General features: G+C 36.3%; 1 long non-coding RNA gene across 1 annotated transcript; it reads right to left on the bottom strand.

Moving 5' to 3' along the window:
- Nucleotides 1-3,175: 3,175 nt before the first annotated feature.
- LOC140525339 (uncharacterized) lies at nucleotides 3,176-11,681 on the bottom strand. The gene is made up of 3 exons (XR_011974005.1): nucleotides 11,598-11,681; nucleotides 8,782-8,940; nucleotides 3,176-6,708 (listed from the first exon to the last, which is right to left on the bottom strand). It is a non-coding gene; the product is annotated as an uncharacterized lncRNA (long non-coding RNA).
- Between the last annotated feature and the right edge of the window lie 3,797 nt (nucleotides 11,682-15,478).

Genomic DNA, 15,478 nt, shown 5'->3' with positions numbered 1-15,478 from the left:
GAATTCTTAAAAAATAAATGGAAGAGAGAAGAATGAAGGGAACATGAAAGGCAGTGTGTAAGTACCATGTCAAATCTGAAATTTAAAAGAATCTGTATGCCATGAAGATTCACAATCTTATATACAGTCTTATTTTCTGTTCTTTGTATAGGAAAATATTCATGCTTATTAACATTTGTCAAGTTAATGATAATATAATTTTGAAATAAATCTTTTCTTTAAATACCTCTGTTAAAATTCCAATATATATGTTGTAGAGATAATCAACATAAATGTTTAAGACCAAGCACCATTCCCTAGTGGATAGGTGGATAGGGGCAGCTGGGCGGTGCAATGGATAGAGCACCAGTGCAGGAATCAGGAAGACCTGAGTTCAAATCTCACCTCAGACACTTGATACTCATTAGCTGTGTGACCTTGGGCAAGTCACCTAACCCCCAGTTTCCTCATCCTGGGTCATCTGCAGTCATCCTGATGAATATCTGGTCACTGTATTCAGATGCCTCTAGAGAGGAAGTGAGGCTGGTGACCTGCACAGCCCTCCCTCACACAAAACAAAATCAAGTGTAAGTCATATTACCATTTCTCTGATGGCATGGTCTTCTTCGGCAACAAAGAACAAACACACAGGTGGTAAAAGGATATGAACAAATATATATCAAAAAAGAATACTAAGTTATTATGAACTATAGGAAAGATTATTTCAGATTACAAAAATAATAGAAGTTCAAGTCCAAACAACTCTGAGATCTTTCCTTACATGAAGCAAACTGGCAAAATTGGAAAACAATTTGGAAAACAACTAAAATTCACATACTCTTTTACCAGGACATCCCACTACTAGGTGTATCCATCAACCACCCCATTCCACCTTACTCCCATGAAGTAAAAAGCAAATTTGTAACAGTATGTTTTGTGGGGAAAAAATAAAGTAGGTGATGATCAATGTGGGAATGACTAAACAAAATGTACATAAATGTTGTTCATATATCTATCCTATAGCTATCTTAAACTCTACACGTCTTAAACACAACTCGTGATCTTTCTCCCCAACTCCTCTTCCAAACTTCTTTATTATTCTCAAGAGATTCTTTTAATTATTCTTCTATTAACCAGGTTCAAAGTACTCTCATTCATCTCACCTATTATATAATCTCTTGCCAAATCTTGTTTTCTCTATCTTGACAATATTCACAAATTATGGCCCTTTCACTTTATTCCCACAGCCATCATTCCAGTTCAGCCATTCCATTTTGTCTGCAGTTCTTGCAGAGGTCTTCCCTGTGACCCTGTTTGTATTACAGCCTTCATCCTGTCTTCAACCTTCCTAACTGCTGAAACAGCAAGGATAGTCCTATCTCTCAGGGGTTATAAGAAATAGCTAACCTCAAAAAGAGCTTTTATTATTACTATCCCTAGAAACAGGTCCTGTCCAATCAAACAACACAACACACCCTATTCCTACCCTACAAGCCCTCAGCAATAATCCCTCTCCAATCCTAAGGTACCTCATACCCAAGTCATCTCCTGCTTAAATTGAAACCTGGATAAGCTTTGCCCTTTTGTTCCTTTGGGGAAAATCTCTACCCATGCAGATGAGGCTCCTTTTGATGAACTCAATAAATCCTCAGTAGTTACTAAATTCTAAATTTTGATTTTTGTTCTGATTCTGATTTGTTCTGGCACTGACAATTCTACCCATACCTTTCTCAGACTTAGTTTCCTCAACTGTAACATAGTGGTAGTAATAGCACCACAGAGTTGTGATGTGATAATATGAAAAGCACTTTACAAATGTTGAAGTGCTACATAAATGCTAGCTATTATAGATTGATTCATGTGTGAATGTTACTGTGACATAAAAGTAAATGAATCAAAATGTATTTATTAAGCATGTACTATGTTCCAAGCATAGGACTGTGGTTGACTAATACTAACTGAATATAAACTCTGCTGTCAAGGAACATAGATTCTAAGAAGGAGAGACAATACATATAGGGGAGTGGTAACCAAACCAGGATTATTTCACTTTGGAAAACTACAGGGGTTGGGAGTGGAATCACTGGACTTTCTTAGCATGATGATAGTTTTCACTGGAGCCGATGAGTAGATGATCATGCAGTGAAGCATGTATAGAGTCAAACTTGGATTTAGTGGATAACTGAGGCAACCAGCAATCAGGAGAGTAAGCCCCAAAGCCAAGTGTTCTATGACTTAAATGGTTATGTCATCTATCAGATCTTGCTTTCTGGTCCAGGTGGTATGACAGCTGACTTGGACATGGGGTAGGGTCTGAACAAGAAAATGAAAATATAAAGAATTCAGAGACATCTGGGAATGCTCATATGAACTGATACAAAACAAAGGATCTAGGAAATAATATACACAATAACTATGATAATATAAATGGACAAATGGAAATTGAACAATATGTCATTAGGATGACTGGCTTGTTTCCAGAGAAGAGCTGAGAAAACGTGCTTCTCTTCATTCAAGAGATGAAAGACTGTAGTTGAGGAATATTACATACACTGTCAGACAATGTGGATGTTTTGCTTACTTTTGCTGAATCAGGGCTTTTTCCCTCTTTTAAAAAAAAATGTCAAAGGAAAAGTTCACCAGGCAAATGATGAGGGATGGATATATTAAGAAATAAATGTAATGTAAAGTTGAAAGTCATTGATAAAAAGATGAAATTTAACAAATAGTGTTTGCAAAATTGTGCAATAATCTTACTACTTTTGTAATATTGGGTGAGTCATATAACCTCTCTGGGACTCAGTTTCCTCATGTGTAAAATGAAGGAGTTGAACTAGATAGCTTCTGAGGTGTCTTCCTGCTCTAGATTCCTGGTCTTATGGGGGAGAAGGGACAGCGCATTGAACATTTACTTTACTGCAGTATTGAGAAACAAGCTCTCTTTCTCCTTCCAAGGCACTTTGAAGAATATTTGAGCTAAAAGATGAAATTAGCTCTTCTATTAGTTGTAATGGTAAGTTCCTTTTAGATATCATGGGAATATTTTTGGAAAAAAATGAGTACTCTAAATAAATCAATGCAATGTCCTCTAAATTATATTCTAATCCAGAAATATAAAGCAATTACATTTATGAACAAATTAGAATATGAATAAATTTATTTTTAAAAATTTGTTTTTCCCAATAAAAACCCATCCCTGCAAATGAAATAGAAGCAAAGCCCTATAAATCAATCAGCTGAGAAATTTACAGAAGCAATTATTATTTATTTTAAAGGCCTAGATATTTCTAAATATGAATGGGTTAGTAACTTATTGTCCACAGAGAAATATGATACATTTGTTCTTACTCTACTTGAATAAGACTAGATAATAGGACTTGTCTTGTGATAGTACATTGAAACAATATTTGAACCTGAAAATTCTATTAAGCTTTTGCTATGGTTCGTTAAAGAATTCTCTCTTTTCTCAAACAAAGCAAAACAAATTTTGCTACCTCCTTAACACCATATTTGGGTGAAAATGGGTTTTCTGCTACAGTTGTTATAGAAATAACTTATTGGTCTAGAATGATAGTCGAAAATGTAGCCTGAGTAACCATGTTATCAGTGACACCACCACCATCAATGACTTCTCTTTTGAAAAGATACACACTATTAAAAAAAATAGGTCATCCATCATGAGAATATTATCACTATGGATATTATTTCTAAAAGTTAAAAATATTAAAATTACAAGGGATTTTATCAATGAATATTTGTGTTGTTATTTTACAACGTATTTGAGATTTGTCTGTGTAACATTAAATTATAGCGGTTTATTAATTTTGCTTGAATCTAACACATCAAGAAAATTACTTGTTTAAATTATTTTTTATGAAAGAGGGCATGAAAATGATTTGGGCAAAATGGAGCTATTGTTACAAAACTTTAGAAACAGCTTACTAGAATTGCATTTTTCTATAGTTAAGAAATCAATTGTATGCCAACTGGCAATAAATCCCAAAACTCATATGGAGATATACAAAACAATGCCAACATAAAACTTTGATTTTATTAAAATTTGTATGAAATTTAATTCTTGTCTGACTGCTACTCGGCTATTAACTTTTCCTGCCAGTGTCTTGAACCACTCACCTTTCATTTCAATGTGCATTTCCACTCAGTACTTTATAGAGAAATATTTATTATCTTCTCTCCCAATGCTGAATATAGTCAGACATCTCCTGCTTTGATAGTCAAATGAGCAAGGCACAGTAGAAAATGAATAGAAGGATTGTGCCAGTATCATGTTTAACAAAATCTCATCTAGGATTACGCTGCTCATCCATCCTCATTACATTTTCTAATGAAATCATATGTCTGTGGAATGGTAGCTGATCTAATATGACTCCATTTTTAAAAGTAGTTTTTTAAGTGGTTTCCTTCACTGCCTTTAGTTTGTCCTAACCACTGTATATAGCCTCAATGCTGCAAAGATTGCAAGTCAAGTTGCTTCTCTTTATCTGATATTTTAATATTTCTAAGATATGAAACATTTGTGTAGTACAGAGTTGGCTTTTTATTGTTGTGGTTCAGTCATTTCCAGTCATGTCCGACACTTCATGACCCCATTTGGGGTTTTCTTGGCAAAGATACTGGAGTGGTTTGCCATTTCCTTCTCCATTTTGTTTTACAGATGAGGAACCTGAGGTAAACTGGATTAAGTGACTTGCTCAGGGTCACACATTAAATCATGTCTGAGGTCAGGTTTGAACACAAGAAGGGGAATTTTCCTGACTCCACACCTGGGTTTCTATCCACTGTGCTACCTAGCTGACATAGTCCAGAGCCTTCACTAATATTCCAAATTCATACGTTTTTTCACTTTCTTTTTTTCTATAGTAAAGTTTAGGACTTTACCACTGGGAAATAGGAACCATGTTTTCCATTTCATTTATAACCCCTTAAAAGTAATTGACTGACTAGCTTGGAGTTCAGGTGACAAAGAAATGGATATTTCCAATCAAAGGATTAATCAACAATCATTTTAAAATTATCTGCTATGTGCCAGTCATTCTGTTGAAGAGAAAATGTAACAATCCCTCAGAGAGTTTACTTTCTATTGGGAGAGACACAAATAACTGTGAAGATTGGCCTATTTCTAGCCCCTGACTGAGAGAAGTGACTTCATGTTTGGCCACTCATCTATGTACCAGAAATTTCTTATATACCTCTTAATTGGTTTTGACAGCTCTATTTAAGCAAAGAAAACAAAGTTCACAATCCTAATCAGTTTAGTAAACTTTGTAATAAACTTCATGAGCAAGCTTAGCAAATTTTCCTAATCACAATGCTCTTGTGATTCAACTAGAGGGAGGGAGTTGTAGTCAGAGCCTCCTACTGACTGACATCCCCTAAAGTCCTCCTTCCACTCAGTCCTTGTGAGTCTGTGCAGAAACAGTAATCAGATGTGGAGGCAGAGACTCACAGTTCTAGGATCTCAATCAGGGTACGTGTCTTGCTGTGGGCTCCTACCACCTTCTCATGCTTGCCCATGAGACTGAAGGACTGAGGAGTCCCATGGTTGTCCGCCTGTGAGTAATAAATTGTCTGATTTGTCATCCTTTGAGCATTTGTGTACCTTTTCAATACTTTGCCCACAATCTCCTCACAATAACTAAATACAAAATATATGGAAAATAAATACAAAAAGTATTAGCAACTGAGAGTATTAGGAAAGGTCTCATGTAGGAGGGGGGTAGGGTTTGAGATGAGCTTTGAAGAAAACTAGGTATCCTTCCTCAGACGTAAAACGCAGAGAAAAGCCTTTGTGGAGGCACAGAGTCAGGAGATGGAATATTTATTATTTGTGGAAAAATAGCAAAAAAGGAAGTACATTTGGACCATAGGAAAGGTAGCTAGGTGGTACAGTGGATAGAGTTCTAGGCCTAGAGTCAGGAAGACCCAGGTTCAAACTTAGCCCCAGACACCTACTAACTATGTGACTCTGGTATCTCAGTTTCCTCATCTATAAAATGGGGATAATAATACCACTTATCTTAACAAGGTTGTTGTGAGAATCAAATGAGGTAATATTTGGTATTTTTATTTTTTTTATTTTAATTGTCATTTCTTAATTCTCTCCCTCTTTCCACCCCTTTCCCACTCATTGAGAAAACCAGAAATAGGATACCCATTATAATGTGAAGTTATGCAAAACCTATTTCCACATTAATCATGTTGCAAGAAAGAAAGAAAAGAAGGAAGGAAGGGAGGAGGAAGAAAAGAGAGAAAGAAAAAAGGAAGAATGGAACAAAGAAAGAAAAAGACAGAAAGAGAAAAATATACACTCCGTTCATCATCTCTCTATGGAGGTGGATAGCATTTTTTCATCATGTTTGCTCAGTCATTCCTAGTGATGTCTGACTTTTGGTGACCCCATTTTTTTCTTGGCAGAGCTCCTGGAGTGACTAGTCATTTCTTATTTTCTTCATGAATTCTTTGGAATTGTTGTGGATCATTGTATTGATCAGAGCAACTTTCACACTCGATTATCATAACAGCATTGCTGTTCCTGTGTACAGTGTTCTAGTTCTGCTCCCTTTACTTGGCATCAGTCCATGTAAGTCTTACTGAGTTTTTCTCAAACCATCCTCTTCATCATTTCTTATAGCACAGTAGTATTCTAATCATACATCATTAATTGTTCAGTCATTCCCCAGTTGATAGACATCTTGTCATCTTCCAGTTCTGTGCCATCACAAAAAGAGCTGTTAGAAATATTTGTGTACGTATGGGTGCTTTCAAATAAGATAATATTTGTAAGACACTTTGCACCCCTTAAAGTACTGTAATATATATATATTTATATATATGCTAGGTATTACATATTATTATCATAGGGGTAATAGGGAGCTAATGAATTCTATTAAACAGAGTAGAAACATAGGCAGATCCTTTTAAAACTGTTCTTTTGGCTGCTCTGTGGATGACAGAATGAAGAGGGGAGATACTTGAGGAAGGAAGATCAATTAAGAAGTTATTACAACAGTACATCCTAAAGGAGGTAATTTGAGTGGAGAGAAGGGAAGAGATGTGAGAGATATCATGGAGGCAGTATTGAAAAGACTGGATTGCACAGCTGGTATTCAGGGCCCTCCACAGTCTGGCATCAAATCTGCCTTTTTAGCTTTATAGTTCACTACTCCATCGCTTGAGACATCTTCTCAACCAAATTGGCTTGCTTGCTGTCTTCTGAACATGCTTTGTACTATTAAATGCAGTATGACAGAGTGAATAGGTGATTGGATTGGGAATCAATAAGACCTGATTTCAATTCCTACAGCAGATACTAACTAACCATGGGACCTTGGCAAGTCATTTAAAATCTCTCAGGCTTAGTTTCCTCATCTGTAAAATGGAGCTAAAAGTAGCATTTATATCACAGGGTGGTTGTGGAAATCAGATGAGATAATGGATATAAAACACATTGTAAACCCTGAAACACTTTATACGTTTAAGTTGTTATTACCATTATTAATATTTCACAACATTCTTCCAACCTAAATTACCCTTTTTATCTTCCTAAAACTTTCCAATCACTGAAAGCCCAGCCCCAAAGCCATATTCTCCATGATTTCTCCATCCGAGTAGGTATGTTTCTACATTTAATGGTTTCTTCCTCATTCTGTGTCACTCGGAGAAGACAGGAGTTTTTTCTGGCCAGCCCAATTATAGGAACTCAATGAATAGGGAAAGTTTCTACTAGTTTTTTTTAAAGTAAATTTGGAGAAATTGAAGGTTTCAAAAGGACAAAATTCATTTCTAATGCCAATAGGACCATAGACTTAGAGTTGAGAGGGACCCTAGAAGTGATGGAGTCCAACCCCCTCATTTTATAGATGAGGAAAATGAGGCCCAGAGTCGTTAAGTGACTTTTCTAGTTTCACACAGGTGATAAGTATCTGAGGTGGGATTTGAACCCAGGACATTCTGAGTACAAATGTAGCACCCTATCTCACTCTATATACCATTATTTTGTATTCTTAGTCTTAAATCATTTATCAAGTGAAACAGTAGATTATTTAATATTTATGTTCAACTAGCAGCTACTGTAACCTGACTCCAGTCAGTAAATACATCCTCAAATGCTAGAAAATCAGCTTTAATGAATAAAACCCATGTTATTTCTCAATCGTGCATTTTATATTTTCACCAGCATTAAAAACCACCACTACCTTGTGTAGAATATCACATTCCACCATGATTAAAAGCACTGGGAGTCTTTCTGATCTATTGTTTGGCTCTCTCACAGCCTTACATCACTGATATCTTTCCATTTGCCAGAGAAAATCCAAAGCAGTAGAAAAAAACGATGCTATATAAATACTGCACCTGAGAAAGCATCCACAATTTATAGATGGGGAGTCTCTGCCAGTGTACACAATGAGGTAACCGTTCAATTGCAGTAAAAATACTGCAAGGCTAGGCCTAAATGTGAGTATAGATATGAGTCCTAAAACTGATCGAATCTATAGAATACCTACCTTATCCTTGTTTCAGTACTAAATGCATGAACACTACCTTATGTCAAACATCTTTCTTTTAGATTTTAAGGTTTCATTTTAGGTCATGATTGTTTTATCCCCATATAATTGTCTCACCCAAGGTCATACAAGGTCACACAGGTACTAAACACACTCTGAAGTTTGTCATTGGTGCCACTGGATTTATACTGTAATTTAAACAGACCAACAAATGGGAAAAACCTGTAAACATATTTTGCAGCCTTATGAGGCTATGGAAATAATAATTCATACTTACATTTTGCTTTGTAGCTTACAGAATACTTTTCCTCACAAGTATGTCATAAGGCTCAGGGATTTGTCATGGATCACACAGCTGGTAAGTAGCTATAACACAATTTGTTGTCAAATCTTTTGGCTCCAGAATCAGTTTTCCTTTTACTGTATCATGTTGCTTCTGTACACATGATATTAGAGCAAGAGAAGATGGTTAGCAGTGAGATTGAAGGCATTCCTACATTCTAAGTCTAGGTGTACAGGAAAATTCCAATTTTAGAGGCAGCTAGGTGGCACAGTGCATAGAGTTCTGAACACAGGTTCAAAAGATCTGAGTTTCAATTCTGCCTCAGACACTTACTAGCTGTGTGACTGAGAAAGTCTTAATCTCCCCCAGCTTCAGTTTCCCCATCTATAAATTGAAGATAATAATTCCATCTACATTGTGGGGTTATTTGAGGATCAAATGAGTTAACATATGCAAAGAGTTTTGTAAACCTTAAAGTAATATACAAATGCTAACTAAGATTTATTACAACATTCAGCAAACCAGGTGAATTAGTTAACTAGGATAAGTCAATGAGAGCAAATATTTAATAAACACCTGCTTCACCACGGAATAAGACTTGAGCTATGAACTTATGGGTAGAGGAGATGGAATGAAGGTATATGGCTTATTTTGGGTCTTCAACAGAACAAAATACTTCTAAATACTTTAGAAATTCTTAGCCTTTATTGTGTCATGGACCTCCTTGGCAGTCTGGTGAAGTTGAGGGGCCCATTCTAAAAATAGCATAGTTAAATGCATGAAATAAATGCATAGAACTGGAAAGGAAGTCAATTAGTTTGAAATAGTTACACACATTTACACACACACAGGTGATAGCTAGCTAGCTGGATACGTACATACATACATACATACAGAAAGATATAAATACCTATGGATATAGATCTACAAATCTACCTAACCTGTCTATTATATACACAATCTCACAAACTCTAGGTTAAGACTTCCTTTGCAGAGTCAAGACTCACAAATGTCAAACAATTTCTGAGCAATAGTCACGTTCTAAGTGGTACAGGACAGGGCATAATTGCAAGAGACATTCGTTAAAGATTGAGATCGCTATAAGCTAACATAGTTGGTCAAGGCTTAATGGATGAGATGAAATTTGAGCTGGGCATTGAAAAATGAAAGGATTTCTATGGGGATACAGAAAAGGAAAGAAATCTTCGTGATGGGAAGAGTGTAAGTAAAGGCTAACATTGCTTTTCCATGCTCCCAGGAACATGGGTGCATCTTGTGAATTGGAGAAAAAGATAAGTTTGGAAAAGGAGAATAAGGACAGATTATGGAGGGTGTTGAACGCCTTCATAAATGAAATTCCAATGTATTGGTGATAGGGTGCCCTTATAGTTTCTTGAGCAGGGAGTTTCACTGACAGTGAAAATAATGTTTTAGGAAACTTTTAAGAAAACTAACACCAAATTTCCTGAAATAAGGTTTTAGGAGAAGTTAGATTGGTAATCGTATATAAAATGTATTAGAGTATGGATAGAATAGAGGTAGGAAGATTGATTAGATGGTTAAAGTAATTCAAATAAAGTAATTAAAATAAAGGCTGGAGTAATTCAAGTCTGAGGTGAAGAGAAGCAAATTATTGGCAGTGAAATCTAAGAGAACAAGGCAAATCTGAGAAACATTTTGAAGGAAAAACCAGTATTATTTAATCAGACACTGAGAGTGAAGGAGGGTTGGTATTCCTACAGAGGTGAGAAGAAAAACAAGATTGGTGGGGGCAGGAAAATGGAAGAAAATAAATCAGTTTTAGACTTACTGAATTTAGGAGCACTCAACTCAGATGTTTCAAGGGAAATGGAAATAGATTGGAGCACAGGTTAGGATTAAAGATGTGTACTGTATGTTGGGATTGATCTATGTAAAAGATGGTTGTTAAAGTCGTAAAACTTGATGGAATATGTATACAAAGAATGAGTGGCCTTGAAGAATACTCACACTGTGAGGGCAGGAAAAATAATAAAGGTGAGCAAATGAGTCAAAAGAATGGCCAGAAGAATGGGGAAGCGCAGTAGGGGGGAACTAAGCATAATAGATTTCATAGAAGAAAATATTATTTAGACTAATGTCTATCACATTAGATTGGAGAAGTCAGAGTCAACAGAGTAGGGCAGAGACTGCAGTTAAATTAAAGAAAAAGTAAAGAGAAAAAGAATTGAATTAATACTTTATGAAACAAAGCTCCTGATTTACTCTAAGTGAATAATTATCTTTTGTGAGAAAAAAAGTGGAAAATTAGGTAAATTGGGAAAGGGGTGAGAAGTGACAGAGGAACCCAATAGATGCATCCCTCAAAATCCATAGGCAAATAGAGAAGGGATAATCATTCCCTTGGCCTCTCAAGAAGAGGGGAGATTGTGGGAGAAAAGAAAAAAATAACAATTGAGAGAATGAGATGAGAAGTAGAAAAGATGAGGGTTCATTCAAGTAAGTAAAAGGAAAGGGTACCAGTAAATAAAATCTTCATGCAAGATAAAATAATTGCTTCCAACAAAAGTCAGGAACGTTTGAATGGGACTTATATGGAGGGGATGAGATCTACAAATTGGGTGACTACTTTAAATGAGTGTTGCAAATCTTTGGAAAATATCCCGTCCTGGAAAGGGGATATAGAAGTCGACAACAGTAGCTAGCACTTGGGTGGTAAGGGTTACAGACATCAAGAGATGGATAAAACTGATTTCAAAATAGAGACTGATTGTGGTAAGAGCTAGAAATAAGACCAGGACTCATGATTTGGGACACAGAGTGATACCTACCATATGACAATAGATTCCATTATACATTACACGTTCATGAACTGATATTTCTAGAACTGAGGCACATCAGATGGGAGGATGGAGTAAGATCTATGAAGGCAATAACACAGGAATTGTATAACTCAAATTTCACTTTTTGTCAAACAAAATTTGTTAACTATCAGGGTTATCCAGAAGCAAAATGGTTTCCTAAAAGATAATGGGTTTTCTCTCACTGAAGGTCTTCAGCAAAGGCTAGATGACCACTTGTTAGATATGTTTTAAAGAGGTGAGTCTTTTTCAGACATCAGTTAGACTAGAAGTCTCTGAAGTTCCATCCAACTCTGAAATCCTATTATTCTATTACCCATATTGAGTTTATTGTTCATGAAATCCCCCAAATTGTCCTTTTCATCCTATGAAGTTGATTTTTGGAACCCAAGTAAAAGAATTTGCATTTACTACTACTAAATTTCATTTATTAGACTTGGTAATAACGCACTAGCCTATCAAAGTCTTCTAGAATGCTGGTTCTATGATTTAGTAGGTTAGTTACCGCTTCTAACTTTATACCATATGTAAATTTGAAAAAATTCTCATTTTCACGTTAATTTTCACATGTCTAAACGACTTAGCTAATTTAAGAAGCCTGGTAGCTCATAAATAGTAATTGTTTCTCTTTTGGCCAGAAACTCTGAGTGTTTCCCCTCCCCTCCACTCCCATTTGATTTTTCTTTTAAAGGAGCCATCCCTTGTCTCACTTCTTAAACAGCCCTAACCACTAAATGGGCCAAATTGTCTCAGTTAAAGTGAGAACTGGGAAAGACCTCGGCTTACAAAGGCAAAGGTCTCCTACTGCATCCTGGGCCATCTCCACTTGTCTTGATCTGTATCTGGCCACTGGACCCAGATGGCTCCAGAGGAGAAAGTGAGACTGGTGGCTTTGTACAGCCCTCCTTCACTTAGATCCAATTCCCTTGCAAGTCATGGCATCATCTTCCTGATGTGAAGGTCCTCTTTGAGAACAAAGGACAAACCACCCAAAAATTGCATATTTTTTTCTATAAGCAAAATTTTATCTTCTCTTTCTCTCATTCAATCTCCTAGTTGAGAATGAAAGAAAAACAAAAGCCTAGTTATGAATATAAATGTACATACACATATCTATATTGTATATATGCATATGTACATACACATGAATGCATGCATATACATGTACATATGTTACACACATATGTTGTAACAGAGGCTTTGTTTTTTCATTCTCAATTAGGAGATTAGATGGAAGAACGAAAAGGCAAATTTTTGCTGAATGAAAAAATATATTATGTATAAACACATAAGTATGTATACATACACATAGAGTCTGTACTGTACTTCATCTCTCTATCAAGAGGTAGATAACTTGTTCATCATTAGTCCTCTGAAACTGTGGTTGATCACCATGCTGGTCAGAGTTCCTGACTCTTTGAAAGTTATTTGTCTTTGTCATATTGGTGTCATTGTATAAATTTTTTTATTGATTCTGTTTACTTCACTGCAGCAGTTTATACAAATCTTTCCAAGTTTCTCTGAAATCATCCCCTTCATCTTTCCTTACAAGATAATAATAATATTCTTTCCATTTATATACCATATATGCCATAAATTGTTTTGCTATTTAATCATTTAACTATTCACCAATTGCTGGGTATCCCCCTCAGGGCTAGAGGGCCTAAAGGGGAGGGGGCAGGTGGACTTCCCCACACACACACAGCTTGTTAAATGTCGCTTGTACTGTGGGTAAGCAAGACCATCAGTTCCTACATGCAGAGAGAGAGGGAGAGAGACAGACAGACAGACAGACAGAGAGACAGAGAGACAAAGACAGAGAGAGAGACAGAGAGAGATAAAAATAAGAGAATAAGAGAGAGATTCATTTTAAAGATGCAACATACTGCACTCATACAGTCTATGGAAAGAGGTTGTTCTTCAACTTGTGGTAGGGGAATGCAGAATGTCTTCTTCCAGAAGCAGATTTCTGGCCATTGGTGCCTCCATCTTAGGTGATCTGATCTGGGTAGATGTAGTAAAGCCTGGTTACAGAAGTAAGAAAATTGAAAAGTTAGGAGGATACAAGTTCCTGGTTTCTTGAATAATCTTTTTTTTAATCAATAAAGATTTTGAAATTGTTTATATAAGCCAGGCACAGTGCTAAGCATAGAGAATAAAAAAAGAGGTGAAAATCAGAGTTTATCCTAATGGTGGGAGATGATATGAACATATATGGGTATGTAAAAGATACTTACAAAGCAGATAGGGAACCTTAAAGGAAAAGGCACTAGCACTAGCACTGGTGGACCATAAAAGGACTCCTATACAAGGTAGCCCTTGAGTATAGTCTTGAAGAAAGTCACTTATTCTAAGAAGTCATTCATTCTAAAAAGAGACAGAGAATTCTAGCTATGGGCAGCAGCCAATGCAGTAGCATGGAGTCAGAAGACAGGGCATCATGTAGGAGGAATCATAAGTAGATCAGTTTGAATGGACCACAGAATTTGTTGAGGGGAGTAACATGTAAGAAGACTGGAAAGGTTAGATGGTTCATGTTGTAAAGAGTTGTAAAAGTCATGCAGAATTTCCCTTTGATCCTAGAAGCTGTTGGAATTAATGAGCAGGATCTTAACATGGTTAAACGCGTGCTATAGAAAAATCAGTTTGGCAGTCATGTAGAGAATGGATTGGAATGTGAAGAAATTTGAGGTAGATAGAATAATTAGGAGGCTATTGTAGTAGTCCAGAGGAGAATTGATGAGAGCCTGAATTAGGGTGGTGGTGACCTTTTCAACAGGGAAATATTTGTGTTTGCTGATGATGATTAAATTCACAATTAAGAAGAGAATTTAATTTAAAATAAAAAGGAAAATTGGGACACAGGCAGAAGACAAACAGAATGGTGAAGGAACTCAGAAATGATGTTGTAAAATCATCAGCTAAAAGAATCGTCCATTTTCAGCCTCAAAAGGACTAATCAAATGATGACTACTTTCAAGTATATGAGGAGCTGTCTATAATGCAAGGTATATGTTCCCCCCTCCCCCATTTACCATTACTTATGCTAGTGGGATGGAAACATTAATTAGACTTACAAATTCAATGTAGGCAATCAAACTTTATTAATCAAACGCATGCAAGCATTATATTATTTCCAAACATTAACCTCAGTAGGAACAAAACATCAAACTAATTTCCTGGGACTTTCCAGTAAGCGTATCTTATACTAGTACCCAATGACAAGACTTCTGCTTTGCCCAGCTAGAGCCTGTATGTCCCTCTCCAAAATGATTGCCTCACAAATCAGCAAATTTCTGCCTGTCAATCAGCACTGCTGGAGATCCAAGTGTGGGGAAACACAGAAACCAGCTTCAGTCCTGACCCAAGACAAAGCTGAAGAGTGGAAGTCACTGGTGGGTATGCATTGCCCTCCTTCCAATTGGTGATTGATTACCTCAGTTTATGATGAAAAGAAACTATCAATCGGAGCTAATGTCATTAGCAAGTGTTTGTCAGTTGTTCACCAGATTTGGGGATATATATCATCATCATCAGTTGTTTACCAGATCTGGAGCACATATACCGCACTAGTAGTTGTTTTCCAAGCTATACCACAAGCTCTTATCTAATTTCAGAAAAACGACTTATAAAACAAGTGTGGGGGAGCTAAGAAAAGGGAAGGGAATAAACTTTTGTACAGTGCCTACTATAGCCAGGCACTGTGTTAAGCACTTTTTACAGATATTATCTCATTTGATCCTTGCAACAACCCTGCAAGGCAGGTGCATTAATCTTACTTTGCAGTTGAGGAAACTGATTTGCCCAGGATCACATAACTATTATAGTAATACTAATATCTCTATAGAACT

This window comes from Notamacropus eugenii, chromosome 1, assembly GCF_028372415.1.
Source record: "Notamacropus eugenii isolate mMacEug1 chromosome 1, mMacEug1.pri_v2, whole genome shotgun sequence".
Lineage (NCBI taxonomy): Eukaryota > Metazoa > Chordata > Mammalia > Diprotodontia > Macropodidae > Notamacropus > Notamacropus eugenii.
The sequence above is the reverse complement of the archived record's forward strand: the minus strand, read 5'-3'. Positions and strand labels throughout refer to the sequence as shown.